Raw genomic sequence first — 15,301 nt, forward strand, 5'->3', positions numbered from 1 at the left:
AGTCGTTCTAAGCAATGAATTATCATCGTTTAAATGTGGCTTTTAAGAAAGAGCTGTGTTTTTGATCAGATGTGGAAAGTTCATGGTAAGGAGAGGCAGTCATTAAATTATCTGAATTTTGGAGACTCACAGATTTCAACACTCTGCAGAGAAAGAATGGACCTTGGGGATTATCAAATTTCTCACAAATCACTCAAGGCAACACCAGTCCCAAAGATAACTACTGTCATGAAAACAAATGTGTTCACGATCAGGTTGAGTCTGGAAGGATATCTGCTCTTGGAATTTTCAGGCGTCTTAAAGGTCCTGAGAAGCCCTGCAATAAAGAGACCTGCCTTTGCTTGTTAAATTATGCACGGCCTGTCCAAAGAGTATCTTCTACCCCCACCCTGACACCTTCGGACATTCTGCTGAACACTTCCAAGAAAACTGAACTGGAACTGGGAACTAACCTTCCCACTTTATGGGTTAGAAAAATAACAGGTCCTAAGAGAAGAGGATTTACTCCAGATTATACGGCTAGTTAGGGCAGCAGTGAGGTATTACAGAGGTGACAAATTCATGGCGTGTGTCATCACCCTTGACGCTACATCCAAAAGCAAACACCCCAAATTGATTTCAGTGCTCTCTGACTAAGTCCAAATGCGGTCTCAGAATCGTGCTCCACATGGTCAGTGCATCAAAAGAAGTTAGCATGTGAAATGAAATCTTTTTGTCACCGTAGACCAGCTGCCAGGGCTTTGGACTCCAGGTTCCCAAAGTGACAGTGTCCTCATCCTCAGCAGCACGGCTGTCATCTGCTGCACTGTCACCTGTACTCATGCAGCCATAGACATCGTGCTGTGGGTCTATTTGCATCGCCTCCTTTTATCCCCACAACCCTAGGGGACAGTTAGCACAGCAGTCCCCAGTCACACCAGGAGAGCCGAGGCACAGATGTGTGTGCATTTTGCACCAGGTCGCTAGTTTGAAGTGGCTTAGCTGGCATCCTGGCTACACCAGGCATGTCACCTGCAGGATAGGTCCTCAGTCCTGACCACACCATAAATGGGATGCTGAGTTAAACAACTGGCATGTTAGGCCTGGAATAGCACAGACTATTATTCCCCAAACCCCTCTTTAATTTTTATTCTGGAAATGACCCCCTAAGATGAGGTCAGAAATCAGCAGATTTTCAAGGAAAGAAACATTACACATGAACTAGTTCTGGGGTCTGCCCAGAATCTCAGAGGAAGACAAAGGCCTAAGTGGGTTAGAACATGGCTCAGAGACCCTTCAGCTGTTTTCTCAGCTTGGCCTCATCCCTTGGTGCACACACCAACCCCGGCTCTCTCTCTAGACTCTCTGATCAAGAACTGCAAAGCCACCTGATTAAGAGTCCAACCAATAAAAGGGCCTCCTGCTCCAACAGCCAAGGGGCAAATGACCTGCTCCGGCTCAGCCAGTGTCCAATAGAAACCCTAACAAAAGCAGCTGTGTGTGTTCAGCATCCTGCACCAGATGAGGTCTCCTGATACGTGCTCAGCCCCAGAGTGGAGCCTCATTTGGAGGTGGAACGGGGGAACTTCCGGTTTACGGGCAAATGCTGTAGAAGGGAGGCCTTTACCCTTGGGCAGGGCGCAGTCCTGTGTCCAACTGCCTCATCACAAGGGCAAGGGGCAGAGCCACTCATGGGCAGTTCTGTCTCCTCCAGGATTTGACTCCTCCCTGAGTCTTAGGGTACAGGGCCTTGGCAACCCCCCAGACTGCAAGCTGCCCTTGGCTTTGAGTCTACATTTTCTGGGCTTCTGCAGCTAGGGGGTGACGTGGCCTCCCCCAGCTCCACAGACCATTGCCTAATGCTGCTGGGAGAGAACCCAGAACACACCCTGCGCCTGCCCCAGAACAGCTGTATTTCCATGCGGAGTCGTGAACCTCACCTGGCCATCTGCTGGGGCACAGAGCAGCCAGGGTGGAAAAGAGGAAAATGCAAGAGGCTTCTTTGACTTAACTAAATGTAAACTTTTTTCCAATGAGATGAGACCCAGTTACGAGGGACAAAGGAAATGATTAATATTTGTTTACTTCCAAAATGGGTAATGGGCTCCCTTGTGAAAATGCACAAACATCAAAAACAAATTCCTCATTTATTTCTAGGCACTGTGTTTAATATGATTCATACCCTTGCATTTTTTTTTTTTTTTACATCTGGTAAACCTCCACCAGAGACAAGTTGATTTCCCAGCCAGAAAAATGCATCTCTGTCCATCACCACATAATTAATAATAATTTCCATATTTATTCGGCTTTCATCACTCATCTCTGCACCCGTGATGGGAGTCAGAGGGAGAAGGGGACCCCCTTCCCTCTGCTCAGCAACCATTCCTGGTGAGCCAGAAGTGTACCTTATTGAGATAACAGAACATGAATCAAAGCGAATACATCCTCGTGCCATCCTGAGGACACGTGCCCACTTGCACTGCCAGCAAGACAGCAGGCAGGTCTGGAAATTAAACATGGAGAATTAGCGGAGACCCGAGGCCCACCACGGGAAGGGAGAGCCGGCCCTGACAGTCCAGCTAATGCCTCTAATCACGGGGATAAAGGCTTGTAAATGGCTTCATTCCACCTTGTCACTCAAAGCCCTCGTGGGCACACCTCACTACTGCTACCTGCAGTGACCTTTGTCATGCTTGAGGAAAACAGCCCCCACTGTGAGTTCTCCTGCAGAGTGGCCAGATGGGGCGGTTTTGTTCCATTATTTGCGCCTATAAAGGGAAAATGCCAACAGAAAGATTCATTACGGTTCAGCCCATCTCTGCAAAGCTTCTCTGATTTATTAGGGCATAAACCGCTGCACAGGCTGTGATGAGACATAAATGTTCTGGAAGGCCTACGAACTCCAGAAGGAAATACCCTGCCATCACACTTCTGTACACCTTATTTATTAAGAGCCCTGTGCTGGCACAGCATGGAAAATCCTGCTAACCCCGCAGTCTATGCCTTGGGGCTGGGCGAAGGAGAGTGGGAAAATGTGTCCAGCTCAGACAAGGGACAGAAAACTTATGGGTGTGCTGTACAGAATGATAAAGACTTGCATTTTCTCCATGAGCTCCTGGGCAGACGTCTGGCCAAGCTTGCTGTGTAGAACAGGTTTCCCCAAGTATGATGGGAAGAGTAAACCGGACTTTTCATACTGCAGTGTGGCCTTGGCCTGACTGGATGTGGGGGAGAGCATTTATTTATTTCTACCTCCAGATGAGCCTCAGTCCTGTCTCTTTCTCTCATTTGAAGGATACTTTCTCCAAGGCACTGTTCACCCCAGCTTATCAAAGCTTTTTTTTTGTGAGACAATTAGCATTTTGCTCTCTAAACATCACTTCCAGTTCTAAATTTAGAACAAAAATGATCAACAAACCAGCCCACTTTTATACTTCCTATATAGTTTGCAATATATTTTTTAAAAATTAGATCATAATATACATGTCTGTTTGATTCCATTTTGGTTGCATCTGTCAAACTTTATGAACAAAAACTGAGATTAGGTAGTGAGCTACCAGGAAAATACAACATCCCGACTTGATATTAGGCAGTAGGCATTTCATAGTTCACGCACTGATGGAAGAAGATCACCTTTGTCACTGAGACATGTATTCACAGAGCACTTCTTGAGACAGACGTGGCTGTGACCCAAGATTCCCTACACGATTTGGGGTGGAGGGAGCAGTGCAAAATAAAATTGTGGGATCCTTGTTCAGAAAGCATTAAGGACTTCAAGAGGGCACTAGCAAAGGATGAAGCCAAGTGCGGAGCCTTTCTGAGTGTGCAGCCCTGAGCTGCGGGGCAGCGGCTCCTCCACGCAGACGGCCCTGGCTCTGCTGTGGCGAGCAAGCAGTTTAATGAAGGAGCAAACAGTGAGACAAGACCACTGATGAGGATGTCAGAAACAGACGTGAATTCTCAGAAAGAAAGGAATATTGTCCCGGGGGAAAGCGTAACAAAAGAAGATGAGCTAGGCTGGGCACAGGGTGCGGGAAACACCTGCCTGAGTAGGGATCTGAATGCTGTGTGTGTGTGTGTGTGTGTGAGTGTGTGAATGAGTGAGTGAGTGAGTGAGTGAGTGTGTGTGTGTGTGTGTGTGTGTGTGTGTGTGTGTGTGTGTGTGTGTGAAAAAGCAGGAATATTTCAAGGATGGGGCAGCATATGCAATTGCCCTCTGGGGCAGGGAGCCTGGTGCTGGGGGTGGAGACAGCCCGGGTCTGAGGTGCAGCCCAAGAGGGAAGGGACATCAGCCATCTGCCATCCGCTGGTCCTTGCGGGCCCCGCGGGGCTGCGGTCTTGAGGGAGTGTGGACAGCGAGCACACAGTTCCTTGGTTCCCCATCGACTATATGTGTGCAGTTTGTGTTCCCTGCATCCAGGGGCTGAAGTGACAAACTGATTTACCACCAGAGTGATCTGGGCAGGTAGAGTGGAGGGATTTTCTTTTGTAACAACAGAAGGAACAGAATGAGTTTTGTTTTTAATCTAAAGGATGAAGAACTGGCCTCGCTGCAAAGAAAATGCTAAGAGTGCGCTCGGAGCGTATTTCTACACCTGAGCAATAAGCCTGTGCAAACAGTGGCTGAGGCCTTGCCCCTGTAAAGCCACACAGCAAAAGGCTGACGATGCCTGCTTGGACTTCACCTTTCCCATCTGCAGAGTGTTGGCCAGTCACCTTAGAAGCACAGGCTCCTGGACTCCGCTGGGCTGCCCACCCATTATTAAACATGATTACGCGGATGGACAGTGAAGCTCGAGTCTCTTGCCTCTCAGCCACATGCTGATGACTCAGCCTGGCCATCGAGTCAGAATCCAGGGCCTTGTGTATTTCACTGACCTGCTTTTTAAAAATTAGACCTTATTTATTGTTAAAATTTAAAGCAGTCTCCCCCATGCTTAGAGGAGTTGCTTTTTCGGTCTTATATCTTGAGGCTCCCTGAAGGTATTTGTTCTTAAAATAGAAGTTTCCTGAAATATTGCATAATAAATAGTTATACATCAACGGCCCTTTGAATTTTGAGTAAGAAAATTCTTTCTTCATGCCAAATCATTTTTTCTTTTTGCCATCCCAAGTTGACCATAAAAGTCAAATATAAAAATGCCTATTTTGACTTTTTTAATACATGGTCCGAATACTTAACACAGTATTTCAACAAACTAGACTGTGTCTTTCCTGGTAACTTGACAGAAGGTGGTGAGCTGATAACAGGCAGTGCCACCAGTTTCCAGGGTTCAGCACCCTGGCTGGAGTGAAAGGAGGGGTGCTGTCTCCGAAGGAACGGAAACAAAGGGGAAACATGTTCCCCCACCCGGCGCAAGCACGTGCAGTCAGTGCCTCCGCCCTTCCTGTCCCGGCTTCCTTCCAGCCTCTGCCTCCGTTTGTGATGGTTCCTCGTCATTACTGGGTATGTGTCTGATTGGCACAATGCCACACTGACCTACAGAGGTCATAAGTGAGTCTTAAAAACCAACTCACTCTTCCAAGTGAAGTTGAGGTTTCCTTAAAAGTGAAGGATTCCTGAGGTTCTAGGATTCCAACATCATGTTTGAAAAAATAGTTCAAGGAAGGGTCCTTTTCATGGGAGCGTTTGGAATGGGTCCAGCTCATAATTCAGAGCAACATTCATGCAGCCATTAGGCTGCACCAGCCAGAACACAGATAAGGGACTAACACAGGGGACCTGGCTTTGGTAATTTAAGCCTAAGAGTGCAGGGATGGAAGAACTAACCCTTTGGTCAACTCAACTGCGTTCACCAACAACTGTGATGGGGGATGCCAGCCCTTGAGCCAGAGATATTCCACTGGACTCCAGCCACTGACCACAGGGACCGGATGTTGAGAGAAGCCCTCTGCCCCGGGTGCTAGGAGGCAGAAGGGGTTTGATAGCGCAAAGTATTTCCAGCCATGCAGAGATAATGCAAGCACAGGCCCCTCCCACCACCAGGTACCCCCGCCACCTGCAGCGTGTCATAAAACGAGACTTATCTTTTGTCTTAGACACTTGGCTAGGCACCTTTCCAGACCTTTCTTTCTATATGTATTTCAAGGGACAAATTTGGAGAGAAGGCGATATAGCAAAGAGCAAAAATGCATTTGGTGCCTGGGGCCCTTAGAAAATTCGAGATTGCTTACACTGGAGGAGGAAAACGAGTAGGCGCTCCTGTGTTCCCTCTCTGGCTGTGTCAGAAGTAAGGCTGGACAGACCTCCTCTTCACATGGGACGTCTTAATTATTAGATGTAGAAACTGAGGCAGAAGCACTCCATAAATGTCACTCTGAATGGCTCTTTCCTGGCTTGGGTTCCATTCAGGAATGTGACACAGAACAGTCTAGCTGCCGGGGAAATTTAAGCAGCGCCTTGTTCTGGCTTTGTTTGGTTACCAGTGACTTATTTATACAGAATAAATTTTTATCTTGCATTTTACGCTATTGGAATGTATGCCTCTTTCTTACCTGGTTTGTCTCAGCAGCATCCTCCTCTTTGCCTCCGAGTCAACTTTCCCTACATCTTTGCTGTTAACTTTCAAAGCTGTCTATTAATTGAGTTGCCCTCGTACCAATATGGAATTATTGGGAAAAAAATTTTTTTTTCCTAATTTTCTCTAATAAATGCAGAATAATATATTCAAAGGTAGATTTTTTTTCTGAATTAGTTCTTTTCCCTCCATATCTCTTCCTGATTGAATATCCATCCATCTGTTCAAATAGACATCTGCCCTTCCATCTAACCACGCACTGGCTTATCCACCCACCCATCTACCCAACTCTTTTACTACGTATTAATGTTACAGATAATGAAATTCAGAGTCAAAGAACTCATTCCCTGTGGCCTTATCATTTCTCTCTTCCTATCTCTGGCAGTTTTTTGTGCTATTATGAGCCTGAGTAATGCATCTGGCAGGGAATCTTTATTTCGGGGATTAGGATAGCTACTTTACACATGGCCATTTATACAGCATGTGAAGCTAAGGGAAACAGATTTTCTTATAGAGAATAAAAAAGAAGTACATCATCAAATAACTTTGTATTTCACTTCCAAGTTCTGCGGCTGTAAATACAGCTTTGTTCGCTGAGCTAGAAGGCGGACCCCAGAGGACTGGCTCGGGGCTCAGTGCTAAGCAACAGACGGCTTGCCAGAGAGATGAATGCATTTCATTATCTGGAGCTTTTTCCATAAGCATAATTAGAGCTCCTTTGAGAAGTCGACTAATTATGTAATATCCAACAAAATGTGTGAGGATTTCATTTTGGCATTAAGCAAAATCTATCAAACTCCGGTTTAATTTATGTTTTCCTATTAGAAGGGGACCAAACAGGACAACCCGTTTCCACAGCAATGGTTTCTGATTAGTACCACCGGAGAACATTAAGGTAGAGTATATATCTTCCCCTTGAGGGAGCGCAGGAGAAAAGGCCGCTTAGATCGCCCAATATATTATTAGATGTCCCCATTGTCCTACAGAAACACAGCTGCAGGTATATTATTTCTGGCCAGGACACTGCAATGGGAGGGGTCAGTGCAGACAACAAATGAACAACCTTTACTACCTGGCCCGTTCTTGCCTTTCTAGAGGAGTCTGTGCAGAGTGGGTCGAGCTGGCCCCAGCTTCGGCGGGTCTGGCTGGAGCCTCGTGTGTCCCAGCCACAGACAGTCCCTCTGCCTTCCTCCTCACCGAGCTCTGGCTCTGACAAGGGGCTTGAGCCAGCTCGCCGGCCTCCGGGACAAAGTGCCCGTCTCTGGACCCTCCCATCCTGCCTTTTCCCATCCACAGGGGATCTCACCTCCCCTCTGAGGCCCAGGAAATGCCTTCGGCACCAGTTCTCCAGAAACAAGGTGAGGAAAATTATGTTGCATAGTTCTTTTAACTGCATCCCGGAGAGTTTCTCAAGTTTGGGTAATGAAAGGCAAAAACTGAGTAACAGAGACATTTTCTAACAAGAGGAACATGAGAGGCACAACCAGGCAGTTTCATTTTGCAGGGAACTTATAAAATGAATGCAACTTTGTCCCCCAAAGCCCAAGTCACAAGTTACTCCTGTAGAAATCAGCTTCAGAGGATGCTTTAAAAAAAAATGGTGGAGAAGTCAGCGATCAGCTGCTCTGTGACTGCTAGGCAACCAAAAAAATGGCTTAACAGATTTTTGCAAATCTTGGATGACAGAGTATTTTGGAACATGTAGATATGGCTCTCCAAGGTCAGAGGGCAAGGCCACGCCCTCAGGACATGAAGAAACCGGGGAGGGGAAGGACGGCAAACCCGTGGCCCAGGGACTCTGCTGGCCTCCCCCAGCACAGAGACACTGCCTCCTGGTCACTGCCCACCCCACCCCCCGGCCGGCCGATGAGCCCGGAGACCCTTCCCAGGCTGGCGCTGCCCAGAGCCACCTGCAGAGGCCTGGGGCCCCCCCTCAAGAACGTCCTTGCCACCTCGGAGTCGGCGCAGAGCAGCCGTAGTTGATGACAGACTCAGTGCCACTTGCCACTCTCCCGCGGGCTCTGAGGGACTCTGGTGAGAACTGGCCTGGTCAAAGCACCTCTAGGGAAGGGACAAATTCAACTCAAGCACAGAAAAGTGAGCCGCAGAGGGCCTGAGGCTGAGCTGTAGCCGCACCGTCAGGCAATCACAGGCACCGGGAGGCAAAGGTGGAGGAGAAGCAGCCACCTTCGCTTCTCGTGGCCACTAATCCATCCTTGGGTGCAGGCTCTGAGTCCTGGCGGGCACATGGCGAGGAGGAGGCTCAGCCCCACCCCCTCTGCACCCCACAGATGTGTCAGCTGGTGTGAGTTAGCCAGGCAGTGACCACATTCTGGGGAGAAATCACCCACTGATTTATCACAGGGGCATAAATCATAAATGCATTTAGTTGTCTTCATCGCCTTCCTTGTCATCCTGCCCTTCTGAAGTAAAATTAAGAGGCAGATGTATTATCCGGGATCAATTCCAGATCCCATTTGTGTTTAAAAAAAAGAAAACCAGGAGGGTCTCACACAAACCTTCTGCCACAGGTTGATCAAAGTCTCTGCCCTTGAAGGCCGCATCACTGCACGGAGAAAGCCGGGGGCCCCGCGAAGTGAGGGCTGGACACTCAGCCACACTTGCCCCTGTGGGCCTGAGGACAACTGCAGGTCCCACACTGCCCCCAAACGCAAGCCGACACCCCCCTTGGCTTGGGGACTGGAGGCCTGCAGAATTCCCTAGGGCAGCTAGGGTCAGGTCATGGCAGGAACAGAACAGAAGGGAGTACATCGCAGCTGCAAAGTTTGAAATTCAGTCAATGAAAATACTGGCCACAGCAAGGGCAGAGAGAGGTCCTTCAAGGGATGTCCACAGCACCCCTCTCAGAGGCCTTGCATTCTCCAGTCTCGGTTCCACCTGGGTCCAGGGCTCCTGTTCACTCTGCTCTTCCTTAGCAGTTACGCCCCACGTACCCGCTGGTTCCCTGATCATGAAGCCCTGCCATGTGCTGCTTCTCGTGATTCTTGCAAGAAATCTGGGAAGGCGCCCCTATGAGCAAGGCTGTTTCACAAGGTAGAAGTCCAGAGAGCCCCACCCCTCTCTCCTGATGTCAGGGGGCCAGCTGTCTGTCCCCAGCTTAAGACAACTCTCACTGACAGTTTTTTTGAAGGCAGCCTAGAACTAAGGGCAGAGGAAGGGAAAGGACCAGTTTTTTAGGAGGGTTGAGATAATGATTCTGGGGGGAGAAAACACATTTCGGTTCAGTATCTCTTTGGCTCACGAGAGACCCTTCCATGTTGCAGTCTGAACTGGAACATTCTCCTTTGAAATTCTAAAACCATCACTTCTTGTCTTTATCCCACAGAGGCACAGAAACAGTTCATGGGAAAGCAAAACTGAAATGATCTGAATCTTAAAAGCTCATGAATGCTGAGGATCGGATTCATAGAACCAAAGATGACAAGAGCCCAAAGTTCAGGCTTCTGACCCAAAGGCATCAGACGCTCGCCCCCAGCCTGGTTAATCCTCTGCAAAGCAGGGCCTGATGTGGTTTCGCTGATCCCCCCTGTACATCCCCCTTTCAGTTGGCACTCCCCAGCGATTTCTGCACGGCCTTCTTGCTTTCTAATGACACGTCAGGCGGCAGGCTTCCTGCTGGACAGTTAGCATGCAGCTCATACGAGCCTCCCCAAAGGAGGCCCCATTAGTCGCCACCATCAGCTGTTTCGTTTTCTAGATAGGAATCCCCAAGGAGTGAAGAAGACAGGACAAAATCTATTATTGCATTACGAACAGCCAAAAGCGAACCAAAGTCAGCTTGAACGTGGATTTTTGGGGAGGAAACAGAAAGCTCCTAGGAGGCTCAGAGCTGACGGAGGGCCTGGGGCTGGGCTGCAGGCAAATATCCACTAACTCCATAAATGTCCTCCTATAGTATTTTCTACAGAGGTGATTAAGCCAAGAGTCATCAGGTGGACAGGTCAATGGCCAAAATCATGTGTCATTGGGAGCCTCAGATTTTATCCCCAGATGTTTGCAGAAGGACTTCAAGGGTCAAGCTATGCAGAATACTGGATTTCCCAAAATCTACTGGGAGAAGGAATTCCTTTTTGAGGCATAAAGGTGCTTTCTCTACCAATAAGGTTAGCTGGAGAAGCAACGGGCTCCTCCATGATGAAGCCCTGGCAACATGAGACAAGCACGGAGTACCAGGCACTGCAAGGCTCAGGGTCAAGTTTTGGGCCGGGGATCCTTCCTGTTGGCTGTTGGGATCAAGTTCAAAGGACAAGTCGATCCTTTGTGCACTGAAAACACAAGGTACTGAGGATCCGCAATGGGGATACAGAAATCTTGCCTTGACCTAAATCGATTTGTTCTTTGCTCCTTTCCACAAACATTTACTGAGTACCTACCAGGCACCCAGCACTGCATTTTGGGGGAGAAGCAAACTGGATCTGATCTAGCATCTGCTGGAGAAGACACCGCAGAGATGAACACTGCACACGACTGGCACTGCAGCAAGAGCCGCTGAGACAGAGACGGTGCGGGAGAGGTCATCCCCTAGAAGCTGATTGTAAGATCTCCTGGGCTCTATCTGCTTTCCTAAGGGAGCGCTGGCAGGCTTCTGTGCTCCACCCACCCCAGGGCCTCAGGGCAGGGGTGGGTGCTGGGGAGCAGGTTAAAGCAGGGCTGTGGAGTCAGTTACTTAACCTGCTTTCAATTAGTTACCTCACCGATACCAGGCACATTCTATATCTGCACCACGAAGGCACAGGACCAGCAAGAGGATGCTTGCAAAGTACTTGGCAAACTGCTGGCTTAGTGTTGGCGCCTTCCTCCTGGGAAGGCTCCCGGAGTGCACGCCGTGTGTTGGCCACTGCTCTGGTCCCTTGTGGCACAATGATGGCAAAACAGACATGGCACCCAGCTCCCATGGTGCCATGCTTCTGACTGATGGGACAGTGAACACAGTCCCTTCCTTGGCATGTTATTAATATGTTATAAGATGCAAAAGCTGCCACCAGCAGGAAAGCAGTAACTGAGACTGCTGGGGTCAGGGCCAGCAGCGACTCCGAGGCAGCAGTCAGGTGAGCGAGGCCGTGCTGAGAAGGTGGCGGCTCGGCAAGGCCGTGGGGGAAGTGAGGACCGAGCCAGTGTGGAAGGCTGGGGCCCAAGTGTCCCAGGCAGAGGGAAGAGGAAGTGCAGGCACTGAGTGCAGTGTGTGTGCCCAGGGCACGGAGAGGGTGGCCAGGGAGTGGGCACACATGGGCGCCCATTGAGCCAGGCGGCGGGGCCTCTCTTGGGTGTGGGCTCCCACTGAGCGCAGAGTGGGGTCCGGCGCAGGCTTGGGGGACTCACTGGTGCAGCCTGCCTCCAATGTCCCAAGAGCCTGGGTGTTGTATACGGATCAGGCTGTGCAGTGCCTACGTCTGATGAAACAAATCCATCTGAAAATCGGGAAGAAATGTGGTTTGATTGCAATTTGTGGGCAGTAAGGGTGTGTTCTGCCCCCTTCTCAATCCTGCACCACCCATCCTATAAGGGCAACACAGGGAAGCAGGTAACAGCTCACCTGGAGAGGTGAGGGACACACACACTGGCCCCGCCTGGGCAGGGCTGTCCCGGGAGCCAGGCAGTGTCACAGGCATGGGGCCTCTGTTGGAGGAGACCTCTGTGTCCCCGGCCTGGCCAGTTCACATGGCCCACAGTCCCGCACAAACAGGTTGCTGTGGGTCTTCCTGCCAAACCCTCTACGGGGGGAGTTTTACAAAGGGAGCAAATGAGATAAGGAAATAATACGAGGCTGCCTATGAGACCTGAGTGCTTCCAGTCCCGCTCAGCCAGCCAAGGGCACTCCCACCCCTGCTGGACCCTCTCCTGGTACACGCCCCTGAGGATGCTCTCTCTGTGCACCCGCACTGCCCGGTCCAGGATGCCACAGGCCACCGTCTCCTCTCCATCAGTAACTCACCGAGCATTTGCCGCCCCTGAGGACTTGCTGGGCTCATCTGTCCCCCACAAGAACCCCACAGGGGCAGCATGCCCCCCACCCTCAGCCATCTCCTAGGTGAGGAAAGTCAGCACCAGGAGATTCAATCACTTGCCCGAAGTCACCCGGCCCCGCAATGTAAAGCCTGGACACCTGCCCAGGCAGTCTGAGCCTTGACCACACTCTAGAAAAGGGCTAATATAAAAGCAACACTACTTTCCAAGCTCCTATGTTAGGTTTAACTAATACGGACGGGCTGCTTGTCTGCATGCGGGAACATATGCTCTTGTGTATCACTAATTAATGACACTCAATTGTCAAAGAGATCTCAGTGTATTTTGCCAGGGGCTGGAAGTTCAGGCAAAAAGGACACTGAATACATATTTATTCATGGAACAGGTAAAAGGGAAGGCCTGGAAATGTTTTGAAAAATGCAGCTGAATACTTTAATCTTCTTGCAAATCAACCAAGACATTGCATAAGATTAATCCATATTCAGGGATAAAAACATACTTCCTATTTCCCACATCTGAAAAAATACTGCTGCACCATCTTGAATTCATCCCGTAACTGCGTTTTAACTATAACGGAGGGATTTTAACAAGGCGAGTAGCAGCGATCATGGCGACAATGATGATGGTGCCCCAGCGTGCTCTCTGTTCACTCTGTGCCCAGCATGGAGCCTGGCAGAAGATAATCTTGGTAATTCTCAGCAGCCCTGCAGGCTGTGTACAACCAGCCCCTTTCACTGGTGGCAGGGGACAGCTGTCTCCGCATCCGGACACCACCCTCCCCACAGGACGGCGTGGCTTCCCTAGCCCTGCCCTCTCCACGGGAGCCCAAGTCGATAGTCCAAGAGTCACAAGAACCTGGCAGATGAGAGCTTGCCATCGCGGCCTGCACATAAGGCTGACCTTCCGCAGCATGCTTCCAGCCATTCTGGGGGTGCCACTTCACAGGCTCACAGGCCTCATCACCCATCAGCTGCGCCTTCTGAGGCAGGTTGGGGGTGGCGTGGAGGGAGGAAGGGGAAGGACAGGCTCCCTGCTGTTTGCTGCCGGGGGCTTCCTGTGCCCGGTTCAAGGATGCTCCCCTGGCAGGGACGGGTCATTCTAGAAGGCAGAAGGAATCCAGCTTGTGGTATTCCCAGCACTCGACCCCTTCAAAACCCCAGCACCCGCTCCCCAAAGGCCTGGGTCTCAGCCCCACAGGACCCTGCTCCGGGCTCACAGACCAGCACCACCCAGCCAGCGTGCCCTCCTCAGAGGCCCGGCTCCCAGCTCTGAGTCCTCTCCCCAGCGTCCGGGTCTAATAATCTCCTCCTCTCCTTTCCCACTCCTGGCCCCGCCATCCCCAGCCCTCAGCCCTCAGCCCTGCAGCCGTGGGGGTGGGGGTGGGGCACAGTTCCCTGCAGCTGTAATTTCCATGATACCTACACTTCTCTTTCTACCCTTTCTGGTTAACAATTCTTAACATTAGTCTCTCTGTTGAAGTAAGTGGTGGGTTTCTGCCCCTACTGGAGCTGCTAGGAACCGGCCACGCCACAGGGCATCTCTCAGGGCTGCCCAGCTTGGGCAGTCTCCGTCCACCCGCCATGGAGGGGCGCTAAAACCCTCATAACTCACAAAGTGTAGTCCATGAGCCACCTACCATAACACTGATTCTGGGTTGCACCTGCACGGAATGGAACGCAGGGAATATTTTTTGCAAGTTCCCCAAGTGTGGACATCTGTGCCTAGCATGGGGTGGGGACTTGGGGGCGCACACTGTCCCCACCCGGCCCCATCGCCAAGCCTCAAAGGGAAGGAGGTGCCCCAAGGCTCTTGAGCCCCTGAAGGGAAGTGACTTTTCAGTAGCTGGCAGCAGCCACACGTCAGAGGGCCTCCTGCCAAACGTGTCACATCGTGTTCTTCTTGCCGGAGTCACAAGATGTCTAATACCAGCAGAAGTAATTAAAAATAAGCCAAGAGACAGCAAACCATTCCGACGGTCCTGTCGGCGGTGCAGAGGGCCTGCGTGAGCTGTCACCGCAAGGACTGGAAGTCCCTCTTCCTGTTGTGCTCTTTGCCGTTGACTGACCACGAGAAATGAATGTTCCTGCTATTTTCCTATGACAGCTTCAGGATTTATCACCCTTGAAAAAATACAGCAATGACACAAACTCACCCCAAACGGGACTTTGGTCAGTGAGGGAGGAAGAGAAGGAAGGACACAGGGGACAATGAAATGTAACAACGCAACTGAGCCCTGAAATGAAACAGCCGTGAGAAACGGGGCATCCTCAGGCATTCTGGGAAGTGAAGAGATGTCTGTGACCCAGACTCCCCCGCTGAAACCAATACCCAAACCGCATGCATAGCCCAGGGCCGGACCTTGGAGGCTGATTCCCGAGACAGAACTTCAGAAAACAGCCAGCACACATCTCATCCTGGCTCAGGCCTTCCATGGCTCCCTGCTACCCTTGGGCCACAGGCCCAGTGGAGCCCACCCGCGCCTGGAGGAGCTGGCCCCTGCCTGTCCTGCCAGCTCCCCGGTAACACTGCCCCTGCACCCCCAGACTGCAGCCACCTGCCCTTCCTCCTGCCTGTCGGACATGCCCAACTGCTCCGGGCCTTTGGAAATACCATTTGCTGGGCCTCCCAGCAGTCGCTTCACTCACACACGCCCTCAGGGAGACGCCCCCCAGCTGCCCCGTTCTCTGCCCCAGGCCCTTGTCTGTCTTATTAGGAACTCATCCATCGGTTGTTGCCCTGTGGGTGGTCTGTTACCTGTTGTCTGGGGTCTCCTTGGGGCTGTTGTATCAGCCCCCTCCTCCTGGGCTCTGGTACAAAGG

At 50.7% G+C, this 15,301-nt stretch overlaps 1 protein-coding gene across 1 annotated transcript in view; it reads right to left on the reverse strand.

The window, feature by feature from the left end:
• Positions 1–15,301, reverse strand: part of CACNA2D3 (calcium voltage-gated channel auxiliary subunit alpha2delta 3) — a 717,352-nt gene that overhangs the window by 309,341 nt on the left and 392,710 nt on the right. The window lies entirely within an intron of this gene.

Source organism: Manis pentadactyla, chromosome 1 (assembly GCF_030020395.1).
Source record: "Manis pentadactyla isolate mManPen7 chromosome 1, mManPen7.hap1, whole genome shotgun sequence".
Taxonomy (NCBI): domain Eukaryota; kingdom Metazoa; phylum Chordata; class Mammalia; order Pholidota; family Manidae; genus Manis; species Manis pentadactyla.